Raw genomic sequence first — 7,167 nt, 5'->3', positions numbered from 1 at the left:
TCGCTACGTTGACAATCGATCGCCACATTCTTAAGTCTGGAATTGTTGTCTACCTAGTGAACCTCGTCATCTGCTCCACTCCATCTCCTCAGATGTATGTTTCGTGTCTCAGCTCGAGAGATGTGACAATGTCTCATCCCATGAGTTGATCCTGAGTTGTTCGGTCTTCGAGAAGACCGATCCTTCCAGAGTTTTCCTTTCCTCTTCTTGTCATGATTAGCTGGAGTTCTCAGAGCAAGACGACAAGACAAAGATGGTGTTCAAATCAACGTTCATTTGAAGTGCAACCTGGATCGTGAAGATTGTACTAGTTTGCATTTCCCCTTCATCCTACCCTACGCTTGAATCTCGAGACGAGATTCTTGTTTAGTGGGGGTGAGTTGTCACATCCCTAGCTTCTGGTAATGCTCTAGGCTAGCTTCGTGTGTGCATCATGTTTAAATTCTGAAATTTGAACTGAGGGAATTGGAAGCCTCAAAACCCTAAATAAAAGAAGGGCAAAAACCCTAAAATCTCATTCATTGCTCCAAAATGCTCTTCTTAGATGTTTAATATTTTTGTCAAGGGTTTTGATCCAAACCAAAAATGATGAACATTTTAAAAGGATTTATTTTTGGGACTTTGAATTTAAATCATTACTTATTTGCATTTGGGCATTTAAATACTATAAAATATTTTAAATGCTCAAATAATCCCAAACTGAAATGTTTACTGTAGGATATATTTCTAACAGTGGTCATGAGCAGTTGCATGATTTTTGGGATTGATTTAGTATTTTTAATAAAGCCACAAAGCTGCAGAAAAAAATAGAAAACAATAAGTAAAAGACAGAGCAGAGAAAACTTACCCGACGCTTACCTGAGGCCCACCCACCTGGTGGCCCAACAGAAGCCGGCCCAGCCCACCACTGCAGCCCTCCGTCGTCTTCCTCCCCTCGCCCCGAAGCAGCTGCGTGCTCGCACGCGCACGGCCGCGCGGCCACCTCCTGCTTGCCGACAAGCCCCTGGCCGCGTGGACGACTCCCGCAGGCCGTCCCGATCCCACTGACCGTTTCGCTCACTCTCCCCCCTCGACCCTCCCTCTGCTCCCTCTCTCCCGCCTGGACCGAACGGAGCCGCCGTCACCGACGAGCTCCCTCGCGGCCACAGCCACCCCCTCGCTCTCTCTCCACACCCCTGAGCTCCGTCCCGACCCCATGAAGCTCCACCACGACGCATGCGACGCCGGGTGCCCTGTAGCCACGCCATCACCGCCATCTTCATCGCCACGGCCGGCAATCGCCGCCGTTCGATTCGCCGCCGACAGGACGTCCCCGAGCCCACTTAGCGTCTCGTCCGACTCCCCGTGAGCTCCTCTTCTCTTCCCCTCACTCCCCGCACCTGATTTCGTCCCCTAGCTCCTTCTTCCACCACGGCCGAAGCTCGCCGCCGCCGTGCCTCGTCGCCGTCGTGGCTAGAGCCACTGGAGCTCCCACCTGAGTGCACCATCGTGCTCAGAACGTCTCCACGAGCCCGTTGCCTGCCGCAGCTCGCCCTCTTGTGCCCCCTAGTGGTCGCCTGTGTCTCACCCGAGCTCCGGCGGCCGCAACCGAGCTCGCCGCCGTCGACTCCGGCCACCCCAGGCCCGGAGACCACGACCATCCGACGCGCCATCGTGCCAGCTCCCCGTAGAGCCAAAGGGCGCACCGAACGGTGCAGTATAGACGAAACCCGAGCCACCCCGGTGCGTCTCCGCCGCGTTTTGGGTCGCCGCCGGCGATACTCCGGCGACTGCCGACGTGGCATGCTTAATTAGCGCTAATGACGCCCTAACCAACCCCCTAGGCCACTGACTGTGGGCCCCACCCCTGGTCAAACCTCAGTTAGCGCTGGGTTTGACCGGGATTAGCTCCTGTGTCACTGACGTGTGGCCCCCACACGTCAGGTTTGACCTGGGGCGCCCAGTTGACCCTGCTGACGTCACTGTGACGTGGGGCTGACGCAATAAGTATTTTCTGGATTTAAAAATAATCAGGAAATTCCAGAAAATAGCTAAAACTTCAATAAATCATAGAAATTCAACCGTAACTCCAAATTAAATAATTTATATATGAAAAATTATCAGAAAAATTCAAGGAATCCATCTGTACCATTTACATGCATGTTAGAACAACTTATAACTACTGTTTAGGGCAAATGAAGTGAATGACATTTAAACAACCACATATGGAGTTTGAATTTGAATCTTGGATTCAAACCAACTTCATTTAATCTGGTTTTAGATGCATTAGCCCAAAACACATTCATTTTGCCATGTCATGATCATGCATCATATTGTGCATTGCATTGATTGTGTTCCCTTTTGTGTTGCTGGTATTTGTCCCCTCTCGATAGACGTGATACCGATGACGTGATCGTTGACACTGATGAAGACTCAATGTTATCTTCAGAAGTGCCAGGCAAGCAAAACCCCCTTGTTCATTCCGATACAATCCTACTCTCTCGCTCCTGCTCTCTTTTACTGCATTAGGACAACAACGACTTATTTGATACTTGCTGCGGTAGCTGAACCCTTTATCCTTTGCATGACCTGTCATTGCCACAGTAAATAGATGAAACCCACTAGCATGAGTAGGAGTTGTTTGAGCCCTGTTGTGCCTACTCATTCATGTTTGTTTGTCATGCCTGCTATTGCTTAGAGTTGAGTCAGGTCTGATTCATCGGGGATGAATCAGAGGCGTGTGAACATGTCCTACTGTGTGTGAGCTAAGTGTGTGAACACGATTTGGTAAAGGTAGCGGTGAGAGGCCATGTAGGAGTACATGGTGGGTTGTCTCATTGCAGCCGTCCTCAGGAACTGAGTTCTGTGTTTGTGATCCATGATCAGTTACTACCACACATTGGGCTCCGGGCGCTCCAAGCTCTCTCGACTTATTAATCAACATGACCTCTGTCCAGGAGTTGCAACTAGTTTCTGGTGTTTGTAGGTAGTGTTAGTAGTCTACCAAGTGGCACCCGGTACAGGTGGGCTTGGGACAGACTAGGCACAGTGGCACGATGTACCAAGTGGCACCCGGATGGTGGGCTTGGGAACCCTGCTCACATCGTTTGGGGCCGTAAGCGACACCCCAGCCGGATCTCCTTGCGGATGGAACCCGAATAGGCGATAAACCTGGACTAGAGACTTGTTCGGTTAGTCAGGTCGTGGCCGACTCCCTCGCCCGGCTTCCGCTTGAAGGTTGCCGAGGTACATGATGTGTACAGGGCGATAAGTGGTGAAAGCGTGTGTGAAGAAGTACACCCCTGCAGGGTTAACATTATCTATTCGAATAGCCGGATTCCTCGGATATGGAAACTTGGACCCCTTGTACAGTTCATAGACAAGTGAAAGTGGATACTCTAAAACACGCAAGATAAGCGTGAGTGCTATGGATGGCGTTCTCGTAGGGAGACGGGAGCGGATCCATAGTGGTGTATTGATATGGTGAATATGTGGACTCGTGTGCGCCACCTCAAAAGAGTTACTTGCAGTCGTAGTTCAGGTTAGCCACCGAGACAAAGCTGGCTTGCTGCAGTTAAACTCCACCACCCCCTTGTTGATAATGATGCATATGTAGTTAGTTCTGATGTAAGTCTTGCTGGGTACATTTGTACTCACGTTTGCCTATTTTATGTTTTGCAGAGAGACTTCAGTCTCACTAGTAATTCCGCGTGGACTTCGACGTTTAGCTTGTTACCTCAGCTACGATCTTGAGCCCTCGGCAGGATCTGGTAGATAGTCAGGCTTCTCAGCCTTTTTCATTTATAGATGTCTGTACTCAGACATGATAGCTTTCGCTTGTGCTTTGATTTGTATGCTCTGAGTGTTGGGTCATAAGACCCATGTTTGTAATATCTCGCTCCTCGGAGCCTATTGAATAATTACTTGAGTTCTAGAGTCATGTTGTGATGCCATGTTGTATCTGCATATATCGAGCATATTGTGTGTATGTTGTTGAAATGCTTGGTATGTGTGGGATCTGACTATCTAGTTATTTATCCTTAGTAGCCTCTCTTACCGGGAAATGTCTCCTAGTGTTTCCACTGAGCCATGGTAGCTTGCTACTGCTCCGGAACACTTAGGCTGGCCGGCATGTGTCCTTCGTTCCTGTGTCTGTCCCTTCGGGGAAATGTCACGCGATGAATACCGGAGTCATGTTAGCCCGCTACAGCCCGGTTCTCCGGAGTCCTGCTAGCCCAGTGCTACAGCCTGGATTCACTCGCTGATGACCGACACGTTCGATGCTGGGTCACGGATGCCTGTCCCTATAAGTTAGTGCCACTTTGGGTTTACGACTAGCCATGTCAGCCTGGGCTCCTTATCATATGGATGCTAGCGACACTATCATATACGTGTGCCAAAAGGCGCAAACGGTCCCGGGCAAAGGTAAGACGACAACCGTGGGAATACCGTGCGTGATGCCGCAAAGTGATATGAGGTGTTACATGCTAGATCGATGTGGCATTGAGTCGGGGTCCTGACAGTCTTCCCTTGGTGGTGTGTGAGAATTACGGTCCTGTTGAAACAGTCGATAAAACCTTTATTGGTGGTTAGCCAATCCATCCCTAGGATGACATCCAGTCCTTTATTTTCCAACACAATAAGATTTGCGTGAAACTCCAATCCTTCAAACTCAATGACCACATTCTGACAGTAATTCTGAGTAACTTGCTGAATCCCAGGGGACTTGATGGTTATGGATTTCTCCAGGGGAAGCATCGAAAAATTATTTTGCAAAGCAAAACTTTTCGAAATGAAAGAGTGAGAAGCTCCAGAATCAAACAAAACCATTGCAGGTATTGTGTTGACAGGAAATGTACCGAGTACGATATCCGGAGCATTTTGTGCCTCCTCTTTGGTTACGTGATTCAGATGACCTTTCCTGTGGGTATTGTTGGGATTGAAATTGTTTCGCTTGGGCGCGGAATTGTTTCTGCCGTTGTTTGGCTTTGGGATTGAATTCCTTGGCTTGGGGCACTGTTTGGCATAGTGCCCTTCTTCTCCACAAGCGTAACAGGTAACGCCGGGGCGATAGGTGAATTCCTTGTCCCTTGCATGAAAATTCTTGATTGGGCATGAGACATTGGATGAGGATTTGTGTGTCCCACCCTTTTGAAAATCTGTCTTGCTTCGGTGATTGCGAGCATGATTTATCTGGTCCCTTTTTCGCTTGTAGATGTCTTCCAGACTGCATCTCTCATTTTCCAGAGTAATGGCTTTGTCTACCAGTGTTTTAAAATCTGGAAAAGTGTGCACGACCAGTTGGCATTTAAGTGCGGGCGCCAGACCGTCAAGGAATTTCTCCATCTTCTTGATTTCAGTCATACGCTCTTCATTGGTGTAGCGGGACAATAGAGTAAATTGACTGTTGTAATCTGACACTGTCATGTTCCTTTGTTTGAGGTCATCGAATTCTCTCTTCTTGATTTTCATAATACTCTTAGGAATGTGTGCACCACGGAAACCTTCCTTGAAATCATCCCGGGTTATGTCATTTTCGTTGGGATGCATGTGCAGAAAATTCTCCCACCACGATGCGGCTGCTCCTGTGAGATAGTGCGGAGCATACAATACCTTTTCGGGGTCTGAACATTTTGCAATAATTAATTTTCTCTCCATATCTCGAAGCCAGTCCTCGGCTTCAAGAGGTTTGTCAGTATGAGAAAATGTTTGAGGACGTGTCTTCTGTAGCTCAGATAACTTGGAATGCTGCTGATACTGTCCATGGTGATTTCCCATGTTGATGACTTGGTTCATCATTTCCCGATGTTGTTGCTGACTCTGCTCATAAAGGCGGCACATTTGTGAAAGTGCCGATTCACTGCCCTGTTGGTTTGACTGTCTCTGAGTGAACTCGTTGCTAGGTGGTGCATCATAATTTTCCTCTGTTGGAATTTGCATGGAGCGAGTCCAAGGACGAGACATTTTTCACTCTGGGGATATATTTGTAAGACCCATAAGAAAAGCGGAAAGAGTCGCAAAAACAAATCCATAAATGTATAAAGCTGGCAAATAGAATTAAATAACTCAGCTTACTTAAGAAAAACAAATCGACTTGCGCACGGAGAAGGACTGCTCATTACATATCTTACACGCGGGCGGTAATTATACAATACATCACTCAGGATATGCGTACATAATCCTGACATGTTATTTAGGCTAGTGCACTTCTCCAGATCCTACATGATGCGCAAATAGGCTACTTCTCACAACCTATGTACATATCTTACAAAGCGGTACATTACATGGCAGCTAGGCGTACTCAGGCAGAAATGTTGACGACCTCCTTTGCCCTGCCGAGGGCGAGGCGTAGCGAGGTTGGGGACTCGACTTCCTCCTCGCTAATGGGCTCCATACGTGTAGTGTTGCGCAGAGTGGACGGAGCGGTTGCCAGGGGCGGAGCAACACGTACAGGAGTGGGCGCGAAGGGTGGTGCAGTGCGCGCTGGAGTGGGCGCAATGACTTGGTTGAATTCTTCGGTAGAAGGCAGACGACGAGTAGGCGTATAAGATGCTGAGGACGAGACAAAAGTCAGAGGCGGTGCGATGGGTAGGAGCTCCCTCCTGTTGGCAGCACAGCCATGAACTGAGTCCATGCGGGTAGCTACGAAGTCGTCCACCAGGTTGTCGAAGGCTGCCTCCAGGGCCCGGAGATACCCAATAAGCATCTCAAAAGCCTCGTCTCGTTCTCCTCTGGGCAGGAGTATGCGTAGTGACAGGTGTAAGGCACATGGCACGGAAGATAATGGTAACGACGAGTTTTCATCACGGGGAGGACATCCCTGAGACGAGCTATCGCCTCGCGGGCTGCCATCTGCATAGCATGCCTCTCCGTAGGCATGGCTCTTCCCACGAACCGGAAGCGGCGTAACTCACCACGCCCTCCCTTGAACTGTACCGCGGCCTGGTGCATGGTCAGACTGTCGTTGACTCGGTGCTGGTAGAGTGTGAAGACTGGGCGCACAGATGGCCCCATCGCGACCTGAACGATGAAGGAAAGAAGCTTGGCGAACCCATCGGGCACGTTGGCGAAGGTCTGAGACTCGCAGCTGTTGTCGGCCATCTACAAAAGTAGGCAAAAATTCTGCATGGTCAGATCATAAATTTATGCTTACTGACAGAAAATGACTAGAATTGCAAAAATATAAAT

Source organism: Triticum aestivum, chromosome 7B (genome assembly GCF_018294505.1).
Source record: "Triticum aestivum cultivar Chinese Spring chromosome 7B, IWGSC CS RefSeq v2.1, whole genome shotgun sequence".
NCBI lineage: Eukaryota > Viridiplantae > Streptophyta > Magnoliopsida > Poales > Poaceae > Triticum > Triticum aestivum.
Note: the sequence above shows the minus strand (reverse complement) of the source record.